Source organism: Nilaparvata lugens, chromosome 3 (genome assembly GCF_014356525.2).
Source record: "Nilaparvata lugens isolate BPH chromosome 3, ASM1435652v1, whole genome shotgun sequence".
In the NCBI taxonomy this organism is placed as follows: Eukaryota; Metazoa; Arthropoda; class Insecta; order Hemiptera; family Delphacidae; genus Nilaparvata; species Nilaparvata lugens.
Window position 1 is genome coordinate 45,259,897 of NC_052506.1, and position 16,714 is coordinate 45,276,610.

At 32.5% G+C, this 16,714-nt stretch overlaps 1 protein-coding gene across 15 annotated transcripts in view; it reads right to left on the reverse strand.

Moving 5' to 3' along the window:
- Nucleotides 1–16,714, reverse strand: part of LOC111046396 (troponin I) — an 84,528-nt gene that overhangs the window by 55,716 nt on the left and 12,098 nt on the right. For all 15 annotated transcript variants that reach the window (XM_039423876.1, XM_022331934.2, XM_022331935.2 and 12 more), the window contains one exon: nucleotides 7,608–7,882. The gene's annotated coding sequence lies outside the window, so the exon portion shown is untranslated. The remainder of the gene's footprint in view (nucleotides 1–7,607; nucleotides 7,883–16,714) is intronic.

Here is a 16,714-nt window from a genome sequence, read left to right on the forward strand (position 1 = left end):
CATTGGCAATTCGATTATTGAACTTATTTTATTTTTTCTTCATACCAATTTTTCTCATCTTACAATAGGCCAAACAGTTTTCAACAGCCTACTTACATAAAAATAAATGTCCAATGTTGAGTGGAAGAGATGACTCACATATCCCAACTCAGCCTGATTAAAAATATTTTATATATTTTCATCTCAAATTCCATAATATTGGAAGAAGGCTCTTTGACCTATGGAATGATCATATAGCCTATGTAATGATCAAGGATCCTTGAGGAAACCTTTTTTGTTTAATCAAGTTTCATGAAGTTTAGGACTTCTAAGTTTCATAAAGCAGGCCCCTGAAGTATGGCTTTGCCTAATTGAGTAATAAACAAGATGTGGTTTCGAAAAATGAAAATCAGTTTGATACTATCAATCTCGCTAACTTTATTAGAACCTAGCATGGTTGACGAAACAAATGCATAAAGAAAGTATTGTGAGGAAAAATTTTTCTAGAATTCTACAAATTCTCTTTTTTTTGTAGAATTCTACTGACTTGAAATATTTAAATACTTGTGTTCTCTGCATCATTATAATTGTGATTAATTTAGGAATGATTTAATTCAGCTCATGAGAATGGAATACTGATATAAGTTGTCTTGCGGAGGTAGAAAGGCTCAGCTATTAGTTTTAAAGAGACACAAACGAGAGTTCTTCGAATTCCCATTTCAACGCCTAGAGACGAAATAAATGCGATTTTACGATGCCAAACTACATTCTACATTGTCTAACTTGAACAGCTTGATGTATCAACCGTCCTTGTTCTATTTCGGGGAACTCTCTGGGGCTTGGCCACTCCTCAATGGCTACTGCCGATTAATCCCGGCGTTTTCAACGTTGATTCATCAGATCATCGCTAAATTTCCATTAGCGTTGCAATTTTAACTTATTGGTTTATTTACAGAGACTACAAATACTATCAACTAAAACACTATCAAGAAACTCACAACAAACCTGTTGATGGGAGGAATACAATATTTATTACTGTGGCAAGTGAGGATGCCACAATTAGACAAAGTTTGCTTGTCAACAATTCCTATTGTCAATTGGAATTCACTGTCATAATTCCTTAAAATTATGAAATATCTTGAGATTATTCATACTTGAAAAGCTAGTATCAATGTTTTAGTATAAATCAATTCATCAATTTATTCTCAACAAAGGTCTCTGTTATTGTCGCATAATAGCTCATTTTCGGAGATCAAATTCGAATTAGTGTTTCAATATTACTGAAATGAAGAGTATTAAAAGTGAATAGTAAATATTAAATAGTATTAATGAATAATAATTGAGCATTGAATAAGTTGTCTTAACAGCTAGAATGTAGAAAGAATAGCGGAGCGGTTTGTTCATTATCAATGTACCTAAATCATCACTTTAATTTTTAATCTCGTTAATTTCCTTTCTCATCTCTTCTTATCCAGGATTAAGATAAATAAAGACAGCAATTCAATTCGATTCTCATCGTATTTGCATGCCTTTCTTAATTATTATTTTCATTTTATTTTTATCATCAACATGTTGATTATTGTTTTTTTATTTGCTATTGAATTATTGATATTCAATTTTGCTATCTCCATTATTGATTTTTTTATTTGCTAATGAATATATTTTTAGTCTTATTATTATTACTCTACTTTTCTGTAGCTATAAATCTATATTATTTTGTATTTTTTCTCTACATGTATTGCTGTAGAAGTTTAGTTTTAATAGGCTGAAGCCTAGAAACAATTTTCATATTATCAAATAAAGAAATAATTTCACGAGGCATAGAATAAAATTAATATGTTGTGAGCCATCAGTGATATAATATCATCAATCAAATTGAACATTGACCTTTGTTATCAAACTATATTGTTGTCAAAGCTCTTCTTTCCGATGTTACTTTTAGTTGTAGGTGTGTATTATAAAATATGATGGTTTAGAAAAAGGGAAGCAAAGTTGAAATGTCAGATTAAAAGGATAATGAACATCCTGATGTCTACAGTTTTACTTTACACTCAGTTTGGGCTTCGTCATTAATTGGGGTATAACAAATTAGAAAATAGCTATCACAAAAACAAAATTTAAATGTATTAAGGCTGACACGTGACAAGCCAATTGACCAACCACATGACAATAGAAATTTAGCCAAGGGGTAGAGGCAGACCCTGCCTCTCATGAATATCTCTAGTAAAGATATGAAGCAGTTTTGGAGCTCCCAACTGAGACCACCCTGCACCCAGGATGAATAATAGGAAAAAGATAAGGACAAGAGAGAAGAAGGGAAAACTAACCAATGATCAAGACAGCTGACAGTTTCAATCTAAGTATCTAGTTTTTCACCGAGTACCGATATGGACAAAGAAGAAGAAATACAATCTAACCAATGATCAAGGAAACTGACAGTGGCTCTTGAAGTACCTATCCAGTTTTTCACAGAGCAACAAAATTAGATACTTTACTGATCCTAATCCAATCAACCTACAATACTAAAATCGACTGGAATATTTTGCAAATCTCCACTGCGCTATAGACAAATTTCCTCACTATAATGAAATTATCCCAATTAAATGAAATGAAATATAGTTGTCAAAAAACAAATTATCTTGTGAAAAAATTCTATAAAGATTTGCTTTGTAAATTATTGACTCATTTGACACCTCAATAACTCTTTTTACCAGGTCTTAGATGTATGTGAGAAACAAAAATTTCTAGTAAACTATCATCGATATTATTGCAAGTCACCAGAAATAATTGTAAAAAGTATAGTGATCTGTAACAAATCAAGTAGTATTTATTCAAGAAATTATATATTTGGAGAATGATTTCATTTGTTATTCCCAAAACAGCGAATGGATTAAGATAGACGAGTAGAATTTCAAGTAAAAGATGAAGAATAAAGTCTAATTTTTGCCTAATGTTAGGATTAATGATTGTTCTATTCTTCGCTTTATAGACTATCATATGGGTGGACAATAAACTGTGATTCTGGAACACATCCAAGATTTATTCGATTACAAACTCGAGTGAAAAAATAATAAGATGAGGAAAATTGAAAAAAAAATATTCAAGAGAAGAAAGAAAATGGATGTCTCAAGATCTACTTGATCTTCACCTTAACGAATAATATTTAAACTATTTATTTTTTCCAAGAGACGAGGTCTAAAAATGTTCGAGTCCAGGATAGAAACTGTTTTGAGCAGAAAGCTTATTGTTTATTTCCAACTATAATAATAATAATAATAATAATAATAATAATAATAATAACCATTTTTCAATGGTTGCAGACTAGTGGAATATTCGGTGAGACTGAAGGTTTCATGTTTGCCATTCAGGACCAAGTAATCAGCACTAGAGCTTACAAAAGATATTTGATGGGACTCACATTGGATAGTAGCTGTCGGCTCTGCAGGAAAGCCATAGAATCGATACAGCATATTTGTGGTGGCTGCTCTGTACTAGCTAATACGGACTATTTGCAGCGACACAACAATGTGGCCAAAGTGGTTCATCAGGCATTGGCGGAAATATATGAGTTGATAGAGACTGAGGTGCCCTAAGTGTAAGCCAGAAATGGTCTTGAATGGTGAAAAGGGAAGACTTCTTTGGGATTGTTGTACGACAACTGACAGAGCAGTGGAGGCTAACAGGCCAGACATCGTCTTGTTTGACAGAAAGAATAAAGAGGCTTACATAATTGAGGTGGCAGTGCCCCTTGATGAGAATCTTGTGAGTACCATTGCTGAAAAGAAAAGAAAATACCAGCCCCTATCAGTTGAACTGAAAGATATGTATAAATTAAGGAAGGTGGTGATAATCCCTATAGTAGTGTCTGCCAATGGACTGGTCACAAAAGAATGGAGACAAGCAATGGAACAACTGCAGTTGGAGAACTGGCATATGAGAATTATGCAGAAAGCAGCAGTTCTTGGTACAACTAATATTGTACGCAAGTTTCTAAGCCTCTGATCTGGAAAAGAGTGAATGAGTCTCTGCTTTGAATTGCAACTATTTTGGTCTTGAGATCAGAATTGATCTCCGGCTACTTAGTTATTAAGACAAAAAATATTTTTCAATAATAATAATAACTCCTTGACACTGCACGTATTGTGCTTAAGTTTATAAAATAGTCAAACAGTGTTATAAAGATGAAAGGAAGGTTGCATAAAAGTGCCCCTTCTTTGAAAATATATCCGCAAGAGCGTGCTTATAAAAGGAATAGTTAATAATAATAATATGTAGTAGTGTCAGCTACAGCTGTTATACCAAGGGAACTGCCAGAAAGGTTGCACAGTTTAAGACTGCCTGTTTGGGTGCAAAATTTAATGCAGAAAGCAGTAATACTTTGCAAAACATCGCTGGTAAGAAGTTTCCTCAATATACCAAGATAGAATATTATTAATTTATTTATTAGAAAAGGTGTCATTTTGCTAAATAAGCCAATGACACATTATTATGACTCATGAAAATGGAGATAAAAGAGAGAATAATAATTAATAATTTGTGTATCAATAAATATAGTTGAGAAAGAGGTATGATTAGAAATGAATGCTAAAACAAACTCCAATAGGCGATTGTTCAATTTACTTCTGTAATGGTGACTTAAGACGAGAGAAGTTGAAAGATGGATTAAGGAGATATGTGTCAGACAGGCAAGATGAAGGATTGTTTACAAACAAGGCCAGAGGGTAGTACTGGATTTGAATGAGTTAAGTTGTAAATCTCTCTATATTCTATATTCTTGCATTTTTCTAAATAGGTAAATTACATTTCAACTTTCGACGCTACAATGCTAACATAAATTCCTAATGCTAACACAATTCGGTGCTGGGTTTATCAGATAGAAATAACTGGAGGAAACACAACTGGTCGTCGCAAATCCATCACAATGTCATCAAATTTGGAGAGAGTTAGATCAGCAGTTCAACGATCACAGGAACGTTCTGCTCGTCGAAAGTATTATGCATTGGGCATTTCAGACCGTAGTTTGACAAGGATCTCGCATTTCTAATTGGAGTTTTATGTAAAATAATGCTCAAGAATCACGCCTAGCAGACTACGATGATGCTCACACAAATCTAATTTCACTTAACTTTTTGAAAGAAATGTTTCCAGGACGCCTAGACTCTTTGAGAGGTGTACTTGAATGGCCTGCTCGGTCTCCAGATCTGAGTTTTTTATTTGGGAATATCTGAAGGGTATTTTCAAAGGACCTCACACTTTAGCAATGTTGAAACATTGGACTATTGACATATCCTGCGATAGTGTGCAACACCTGCTTAAAACTCAAGTGATCGTCTTCGAAGCTACCGGCCGTATTCTTCAGGACATTATTTTCAAAACCTAATCAAAATAAAATAGTATATTCGATCGATTTAGAAACTAAAAATAGTTTTTATATCATGAGTCACGTTTTATTGCTCTTTAAAATGCCTAGTTGGTCCTATCTCAGTTTATACTTATAGAATAAGAACCGAAAAATTAGAACCTATGTATGTATTCTCTCTGATTTAACTTAGAAATTAAGATAAAATCAGTTCCTATTATTTGTGATGCGAATAAATTTTAAGATACTATTTCAAATACATGAGAACAAAATGGACAAACGAGAAACAAGTGTTATGTTATGAAATTCATGCAATAATCAATGTATGCTCCTGAATAAGTTGATGGAAGTAGGCCAAGGCCACTTACATGATTTCTCAAGATAGACACAAGTTGAAGGTAGAATTTTTTAATTGACCGAGCGAAGTGAAGTCTAAGATTCAAGTCGACGGTTTGGCATTTCTCTTAATGTTTAAATGTTTGAATGTTTATATGTTTATATGTTGCGCATTTACGGCGAAACGCGGTAAAAAATTTTCATGAAATTTGCCAGGTATGTTCCTTTTTTAATTGCGCGTCGACGTATGTACAATGTTTTTGGAAATTTTGCATTTCAAGGATAATATAGAAGGAAAAAGGAGCCTCCTTCATACGCCAATATTAGAGTAAAAATCAGACTATAGAATTATTCATCACTTGTGGATGAGAATACTGCGTGAGTTCTACTGTTCACAGAACTACTAGTATAAAGAATTGTGAACGAAATAGAATTTGAAGTAACAAATGCTCGTGTGAATATTATTGGAAAAGGTTCGTGAATTCGATTTCCTTGATAAGTGATATACTATGGAAATAGACCAATACAGGAGAGCGTTAATTGAAATATTTAGCCTAGTCATCTTGAAGTGGTTTAGTTTTTTCATAGATAATTCCAAATATTGTAAATAATGAAAAAATAGAAACATACAATTCATTGAGAATAGAATGTATGACTAGAAAGTAATATATGGTATGACCTTAATTTCCCAAGTGACAGTCAAAACTATGTTTAATGTTCAAATATGTTTAGTTTATTTTCAAACCATGAAGACGGCTGTCTCTTAAAAATCGATATTCATTCTAAATAATAAGAATCTGAAAAGTATAGAGGAACAGATACAATATTGCACTGGTATAGATGTCAGTGCCGTCACAAATTGTGTTAGCAATTCCGGATAAAAGTATCGGAAAAATACATTGTGTTAGGGTTGTTATTCACTTGTGAAAACCAAAAACCAAGCAATCAATACATTTTTATATATGGAGCGGTATATAAATGAAATAGGATTCAACTTCTTGTCAAGAATGTGACCATAGAAGTTATAATTAGATAAATGTTATTTAAAAAAAATGAATTTCTGAAATTGGACAGGACTCAGGGTTTTAATTTCGTAGACACGAACCAAATTTCCGATTTTTTACATGCATCCTGGTGAAGAAAAAATCATTTGAGAGAACCAAATGATGCTGCAGACTTTCAAATCATACTTTTTCATCGTAAATTACGTAAATTGAGGGAATTGCGATTTTTTTGGAGAAAATCATTCTAATCTGACAAAAAAATAATAAAACACTTGAAATTCATATGTCATTCAGTTTTTGTATCTGGTTGAATCATGATAATAGCAATAATATATTTATATGGTTGATTGATTTTGACTAATTATTTTCTCATTTAACTTCACAGAATGCACATTTGAAAATGCATCATCATTGAATCATCAAATGAATCATCACTTTTTCAATATTAATATAATTCAAAGAATAAAAATTTTTAATAGTACGGTATATTGTGAGATTTTATTAAGCATGTATAGCTACAGAAACCTTATTAATTCAGCTTCTTACGATTTTCACAATTTTTATACATTAAGAAACAATTTTATCGTTATTTCAATACGCATCGCTACTTGATTCCAAGCCACATAGTACACAGTATTTGAAAATCGTCAGTACAGCCTAACTGAAAAGAAATGTCAGAAAGCAGTTAGGGATGCGAGAAAAAACTACACTTAGAACGTGAACCTCGGAACAAAATAGTTAGATCGCTACATACACTTTTTTCAAAAACAATATCGGCAATTTTTTATTCCAATAAAACATATTTTCATTACAATAATTTTATTCAATGAAATATGTCATGCTGTTTGGAATTTTCAGGCGTATAAAACTGCACAAACCATGAAAATTTTACAGAGATTTAGGTGAAATTTTCTCGGAAAGAATCTTACCTGGAAAAAAGTGAGTAGCTGCAGTTGGCTCAAGCACCGAATTACGTAGGAGATACTCCTAGCTACTGGCCGAGAGATCACAGCTCCTCACGGACCAAGCGACACATAAAACGCCACGCCATTGGCTGACGAGTGGTCACGTGACCCGACTATTTTTAACCATCCCTATTTCTGCAGCGACCAGCAGCCGCTATTGGGTTGCTTAGGCTGCGACTCGACTCTAGGAAATAGGTCGACCGACCAAACTCTCTCAATCTCTCTCATTCCAAACAATTCTGAAACAAATATAAATAATATTTTAGACTGGAAGCGATTCATTTTCAAAGATACATAAGTTAGTGCTGAATGAAAAAAATGACGGAAGTACGTACCTACTATCATAGTAATGTGTAATGAATTGAATTTTCCTGGAATATTGAAGACTTCCAAGATAATAATAAATAGCAAAATTAATATGAATATGACATTAAAATATGAATATCAACATAAAAACATTAATTATTGTTTAGATTGAATTTGAAAAATCGGATTTCTTGTGATTTAAAAACTAATGTGGATTACATATTTGAAACAATGAAATAGAAGTGATTCCTTTTTACTTCCCTTGCCCTACTACCATAGGTAAGGAAAGTATTTCTTTCCAAAAAAAATTAAGGCACCCCAATTTCAAGTTTTCTATACGTTTCAAGGTGTCCTGAGTCCAAAAACATGATTTTTGGGTGTTGGTCTGTGTGTGTGTGTGTGTGTGTGTGTGTGTGTGTGTGTGTGTGTGTGTGTGTGTGTGTGTGTGTGTGTGTGTGTGTGTATGTCTGTGAACACGATAACTCCATTTCTAATTAACCGATTGACTTGAAATTTTAAACTTAAGGTGCTTATACCATGAGGACACGACAATAAGAAATTCAATTCAAGATGGCGGAATAAATGGCGGATAATTACTAAAAAAACATGTTTTTCACGATTTTCTCAAAAACGGCTCTAACGATTTTCTTCAAATTGATACCATAGATAGCTATTTATAAGCCCTATCAACTGACATGGGTCTCATTTCTGAGAAAATTGCAGGAGCTCAGTAATATTCCTGAGAAGAATGAATTTTGTCAAATTTCTATCACGATTTTCTCAAAAATGACTTGACCGATTTTTTTTCAAATTCATACCCTGTATAGTTAGATATCAGCTCTATTAACTGGAATGAGTCTCCTCCCTGAGAAACTAACAGGGGGTCCACCCCATCCCTGAGAAATTTACTTTGTAACCTCTTTCTCGTGAGTGAGGTAGGTTGGTAGGTAGAGCAGTTTATTCAAAAGAACACATGTCGATATTTTATTTGTCGAACAGCTGTCTGTTTTGATAACTTTCAAAAAATCCTGAAATTTCATAATTCGAACAAAGGAAAATGTACTCTGAACACAATAACAATAGTATAATCATAGTTATTTAGCCGCCAATCGGCATAATGTTATTTCCCATAGATCAATGAGCAAGGAAAGTTGTTTGAGTGTACTACACCAGATTTTTCAATTAGACTTGAATAACTTTGATCCACATATCATAAATAACGAACTATTTCACAAATACAACTATTGAAAGCTATGACTAAAATCTGATTTGTAGTTGATTTCCAAAATTGAATTCTATAATGATTAGAAAATGGAATATTTTCCATTCCTAATGATCATATTACATAAGAGTGTGATAGAATCAATTCACTTTTTTATTGAAGAAATCTAAAAAACTTAGAATATACTTCACTCGGTTATTATTAGCAATAATTTGGATTTAATTGAAGATTCCCGGTTTAGAAAATTTTACAGTTCTAGGAAAAAACATTCACAACAAAAAAAGTATTGATTCATTCCACTTTAAACATTAAAATATTATGTTATCAATGATGATTACTACGTTAGAATTGCATGCACAATGAGTGTTTATTATGAGCACAAACACAGACGAGGAACATATAAAATAGAGGATGGAAATTGAAAAAGAATTGGGCTTATTAGAAAACAATGTTGCTTAAATTGAACAAGATTTGAATGATACATTTATATTGTATGCTATAAAATAAGGGCTATTGGATTACTTGTTATTTGATTACATAAATTATGTAAAGGTAGGAGTGAGCATTCAAGAGAATATTGAGTATGTACATCAAGAAATACTTTTTAAAATATCTTTGAATAACGTCATATCGTAAAATGTGATCTGTTTCACGTCTCAAACGTTTTCTTCAAAATGAAGTGGACATAATATTCATTTGCTGGGTGTAATGCAATGTACATTGGGAAAATTCACAAAAAATGTTATTTTATTAAGTGATATGCTTTCTCAAATTATGTTACTCTTTTGCAAAGAAAATGTTTGAGACATAAATTATTTAGATATTTTCAGTTTCTTTCCTGCATTCTCCATTCGTTTATATCAACTGAATTATTATTTTTTCATTATGAGAAGTCATGATTTGATTAGGGATATTGAGAGGTATCCTATTATATTTTCAACTATCAGGTTACCCGTGCTTCGCAAGGTTATATTTTAAAATGCAACATTTCAAGTAAACCAGTCCAGTAGTTCAGACGTGGTGATGCGTCAAACATAATTTTCCTATCCTTTAACGTGTATAAGCCAGTTCTTTCCTTCATTATAGTATAGAAGAGGATAGATAGATGGATTATATATCAGTATCTTTGAATTAGAATAACTTTTGAAAGGTATCGATGTGCGGTTTTCACCATATTTTCTCTTGAAATCCTGTATCGAAATCATATATCATGTGACCACCTTCCAATTAAAAAAAATGGAGTTGGATTCAAAATGGCGGTTCAGAAATGGTGGACGAAATTTGGGTCGACGGAAAACCTGTTTTTATTATTCGAATAGGATTCCCAATCATACCTATCTTCTAATTTTCCTTTTAAAAGAAATGTTCAGCTGCTTCCATAGAAGAACTGGAAACATGCCAAATTGAAAACTTGATGAAATCAAATCTTGAAAAATAGGCTTATAACCATCCTCGGTTAATTAAGAATCTATATGCAAAATTTAAAGTTAATCAGTCCAGTAGTTGAGACTTGATTATGTGTCAAACATAATTTTCCAATCCGTACGTGTATAAGCCAATTCTTTCCTTTATTATAGTAGCCTATAGATTATTATGTTGCTTTGGCCTGTGATCTGTATAAATGTCCTGTAACATCTAAAGGTGCGACCACACATGCTGAACCGAATCTAGAACCGCGCAGCAAACCGTGCATTCCGCCGAACATCGCGCCTTTCAGCAAGCATGAGCATGTTTCATAAAGTTAAAAATCAGCTGTTAACCATTCGCCGTACCGTACTCCGAACCGTTCGCCGTGCCGCTCGCCTCTGTTTCAACTGTTTCCCGTACCGCACTCCGAACGCTTAACTTTTCAGCCAATCAGAGGCCTCCATTACAATTCGCCGTGCAGTTCAGTTGGTGGCATGCCAAATGACCGATTCCCATTTGGCCGAAATTATTATTTTGTCGCAAAAGATCGAAAATTGAAGAATCCCAAATGGTAGAATTGAAACTTGAACTTTCCCAAATGGTCGAATCCCAAATGATCGAAAAGTTTTAATAGTAATCCCATTTGGCCGAAAATCTCAGCTGTCGCAAAAGGTCGAAGATTTGATTTTTCCATCTGACTGATTCTCAAACAGTCGAATCCCATTTGATAGAAAAATGTTGTAGTTCGTTGCAAATCCTATTAGGTAGAAGAGTTTTTTTGATTGTCGCAAATAGTCGAATCCCAAAAGGTCGAAAGTATACTTTCCCATATGGTCGAACCCATCTAGCCGATGAGATTCGATCATTTGCGACAAACTACAACATTTTTCTATCAAATGGGATTCAACTGTTTGAGAATCGGTCAGATGGGAAAATGAAATCTTCAACCTTTTGCGACAGTTCAGATTTTCGGCCAAATGGGATTACTATTAAAACTTTTTGATCATTTGGGATTTGACCATTTGGGAAAGTTCAAGTTTAGTGGCATGTCAAATGACCGATTCCCATTTGGTCGAAATTATTATTTTGTTGCAAAAGATCGAAAATTAAAGAATCCCAAATGATAGAATTGAAACTTTTACTCTCCAAAATGGTCGAATCCCAAATGATCGAAAAAGTTTTAGTAGTAATCTCATTTGGCCGAAAATATCAACTGTTGCGAAAGGTTGAAAATTTTATTTTCCCATCTGACCGATTCTCGAACAGTCAAATACCATTTGGTAGAAAAATATTTTAGTTTGTCGCAAATGATCGAATCTCATTGGCTAGATGGGATTCGACCATATGGGAAAACAAAACTCTTCTACCTAATAGGATTCGACCATTTGCAACGAACTGCAACATTTTTCTATCAAATGGGATTCGACTTTTTGAGAATCAGTCAGATGGGAAAATCAAATTTTCGACCTTTTGCAACAGCTGAGATTTTCGGCCAAATGAGATTACTATTAAATCTTTTCGATCACTTGGGATTCGACCATTTGGGAAAGTACAAGTTTCAATTCTACCATTTGGGATTCTTCAATTTTCGATCTTTTGCAACAAAATAAAAATTTTGGCCAAATGGGAATCGGTCATTTGACATGCCACTAAACTTGAACTTTCCCAAATGGTCGAATCCCAAATGATCAAAAAGTTTTAATGGTAATCTCATTTGGCCGAAAATCTCAACTGTCGCAAAAGGTCGAAGATTTCATTTTCCCATCTGACCGATTCTCAAATATTCGAATCCCATTTCATAGAAATAGTTGTAGTTTGTCGCAATTGATCGAATCTAATCGGCTAGATGGGATTCGACTATATGGGAAAGTATACTCTTCGACCTTTTGGGATTCGGTCAGATGGGACCCCACGGTTTAGTTAGCTCTACAATTTTGGCTATTCATCACAAGTGTAAACATGCAAACACGCTCGCGAACATGAATGCAGAAGTATAAGAGCTTTTTTTTATTTTGATTAAATTCATGTTTTGGACAATTCATTGTTGTGAATGATAAATTGATAGGACCTGATAAATATTTTCTAATTCAAAAAAAATAATAAGTTCTGCAAAAATAATGAATGGACAAATACCAATATTAAAATATTGTTGACCAAGAATTTAGTACAACGACAATTCATTCAACTAATACTGTACTGATAAAATTATAATCATGTTTTTTATTGATAATCAATTTCATCAACTAACCATGAACTGACTGAAATGAATACTTCAATTCCCATGTATTTAATTAATAGAATTATATAAATATACAGTGTAGGTCATATCTAAATACACAAAGAGTTTGATTGTTATTAGCAACATGTTATTCAATGCAGAAATCATTGTTATTTAACTAAATGATAGGATAAGTTGAATATTTTCCCTTTTAGGGGGAGTTTTGACAACCCACAAAAATCATTTTTCATTTGAACAAATATCGAAAAGGTGCACAGGAATTTATTTTTTGTTCAGCTTGCCAAAATACCCCTCATTTCAATAATTATTAAAATTTTCGACTGATTGAGTCAATCATTCTATCAGGGCTCGAATAATTTTTGAATTAAATAAGAATGGAAGAGAATAATTTATGTAAAAGTATCAACACCTCTATTCAAAGAAACATTAACTGCATGTGTATTCAATTTGCCAATACAGCATTGATAGAACTGTAGATGTTTATTTAGCACTTTGTCTCAAGAAACTGTTCTAGCTGAAAAATTGCCACGTGTAGGCCTATACATTGCATCAGAAAAACGAAGTTTCAAAATATTTATAAGTTATAAGTAACGGGTTCACAATCCGGCAACTCTGTAGTTTAACCGGCAGATGTTATTATTCTGAACCTTAGACCTGTACTGATAAAATTATAATCATGTTTTTTATTGATAATCAATTTCATCAACTAACCATGAACTGACTGAAATGAATACTTCAATTCCCATGTATTTAATTAATAGAATTATATAAATATACAGTGTAGGTCATATCTAAATACACAAAGAGTTCAATTGTTATTAGCAAGGAACATGTTATTCAATGCAGAAATCATTGTTATTTAACTAAATGATAGGATAAGTTGAATATTTTCCCTTTTAGGGGGAGGTTTGACAACCCACAAAAATCATTTTTCATTTGAACAAATATCGAAAAGGTGCACAGGACCTTATTTTTTGTTCAGCTTGCCAAAATACCCCTCATTTCAATAATTATTAAAATTTTCGACTGATTGAGTCAATCATTCTATCAGGGCTCGAATAATTTTTGAATTAAATAAGAATGGAAGAGAATAATTTATGTAAAAGTATCAACACCTCTATTCAAAGAAACATTAACTGCATGTGTATTCAATTTGCCAATACAGCATTGATGGAACTGTAGATGTTTATTTAGCACTTTGTCTCAAGAAACTGTTCTAGCTGAAAAATTGCCACGTGTAGGCCTATACATTGCATCAGAAAAACGAAGTTTCAAAATATTTATAAGTTATAAGTAACGGGTTCACAATCCGGCAACTCTGTAGTTTAACCGGCAGATGTTATTATTCTGAACCTTAGACCAGTAGTTATAGAATTATTATTCTATATTTTATATTATTATTCTATAACTAATTTTATATTATTCTTCTATAACTTATTCTATTATTCTATATTTTATATTATTATTCTACTACTGGTGCAAGTTCTGAACAAATGTCACAAAAGTGAGGTTATGTTATTGAAGCGATGATTATTCATTACGCATGTGCCATAAAAATGTTGTCTGTCGCCAGTTTGTCGTGCTATCTGCACAATAGCCAGATCGAAAAAAACCCTCAAAAATCAGAATCCAATTTTGAATGCTAATATTAGCTAAATACGCTTTTCTTTTTTATTAGCAGATGAAATTCATTCATATATTTAGCATATACTTTGAATTCTGTAGTTTTTTTTACCAAAAACTAATTGGAAGACAGCTATCAGTAGGTAGGTACCTAATCGGCGTTAGTTGGATTTAATTCCCCATGAATGGCCTGTTAAAATTTTTCATATAGATTAGTTTAACCAGAATTATTTTTCGATTTTTACCTTTGTGCAACCAAACTTTCTTCATTTCAGCTAATTGCCGTTAAAATGGTGCCATTTCATCAGAATTTAAAATTTTTTGTATCGGTTAGTTTAATCGGCGTTATCGCTTGAAATTTCTGTTTTGAGCAACCAAAATGCTTCGGTTAGCGCTAATATCGATTAAAGTATACCATTTTATCGTGATTAAATGTTAACCGACGTACGTGCAACTGGGGGATAGTTTTGAAACTTCGTTTTCCTGATGCAATGTATTGGCCTACACGTGGCATGGATTATTAATTTTTCAGCTATAACAGTTTTTTGAGACAAAGTGCTAAGTAAACGTCTAGAGTTTCATCAATGCTTTATCGGCAATATGAAGACGCATGCAGTTAATATGTCTTTGAATAAAGGTGTTGATATTTACATAAATAAATTATTCCCTTCCATTTTTATTTAAATAAAATTTCAAAATTATTCGAGCCCTGATAATAAGAATAAGAATGCTTTTATTCCGTTGAGCACATAAAAAATGACAATTGGAAACGTCAATACAATATAATACTAATTATAATTAAAATACATTGGTAAACATACAATTACTATAAAATAACTTGGAAACACATGTGTAAAATGAAGTGATTTTATATAATCATACACAGGAAATAATAGGATAGGATAGAATGACTGTAGTCAGTCGAAAATTGTAATATTGGAATGAGGGGTAGGTATTTTGGCAAGCTGAGCAAGAAAAATAAGGTCCTATGCACCTTTTCATTATATCTTCAAATGAAAAATGAGTTTTGTGGGTTGTCAAAACTCCCACTGAAAGGGAAACTATCCAACTTATTCTATCTTTTAGTAAAATAACAATAATCATCCATCCATCTATCCTCTTCTATACTATAATAAAGGAAAGAACTGGATTATACACCTGTAAAGTATTAAAAATTATGTTTGACCCATCATCACGTCTGAACTACTGGTCTGATTAACTTGAAATTTTGCGTATAGATTCTTGCTTAACCGAGGATGGTTATAGACCTATTTTCAATTCTTTAAGATTTTATTACATCAAGTTTTCAATTATTTGTCATGCTTCCAGTTGTTGTATGGAAACAGCTGAACATTTTTTTAAGTGAAATTAGAAGATAAGTATGATTGGGGATCCTTTTTGAATGATAAAAACAGGGTTTTCGTCGACACCCAAAATTTTTTCTGCCATTTTGGAACCGCAATTTTGAATCCAACTTCTTTTTTTTTTAATTCAAAGGTAGGCATATGATACAGGATTTCCAGAGAAAAGGTATAGTGAAAACCGCACATCGATATCTTAAACCTTTCAAAATTTATTCTCATGCATTTCCTTTATTATGATAGAACTGGCTTAAACACGTATACAAGTGTAAATGATGGGAAAATTATGTTTGACGCATCATCACATCTGAACTACTGGACTGATTTACTTGAAATGTTGCATATAAATTCTTAATCAACCAAGGATTCTTAAAGGCCTATTTTCAATTCTTCTAGATTTCATTACGTCAAGTTTTCAGTTTTTCAAGTTTTAAAATAGACCCTTGCAAAGCATGGGTCACCTGCTAGTAGATAATAAAATAGTAAGCCTGTCTTTTCTTTCCCTATCATTCTATGATCATGTTTTCATGTTATTGGTGAATAAATAAGATGAATGAGAATGTTTTATAATTTTAAAATCTTAGTAAGTGGATTCTTCCTCATGTCTAATTAGGAAAATCTTATGGGATTAGTTTTTTGTTCTACTGAGGATGACAGGTTAACCACACCCCAATTCTGAACATCAGGCCAACTTGCAGCCATTCACCTAAGTGTTCCATCAAGCCTCCAAATAGAGAAGAAATGATGGATCCAATATTTTCTTTTCTCTGTCTATCTGTGTTGTAGTAAGTGTGATAATGTGATATGCACATAAAAAAATAAAATAAAATGGCTAATAATATTTTTTTTATATGATGTAACATTAAATTGTTGAACAGTGGTATCCATCATTTGTAATAAATGATTGGTGACC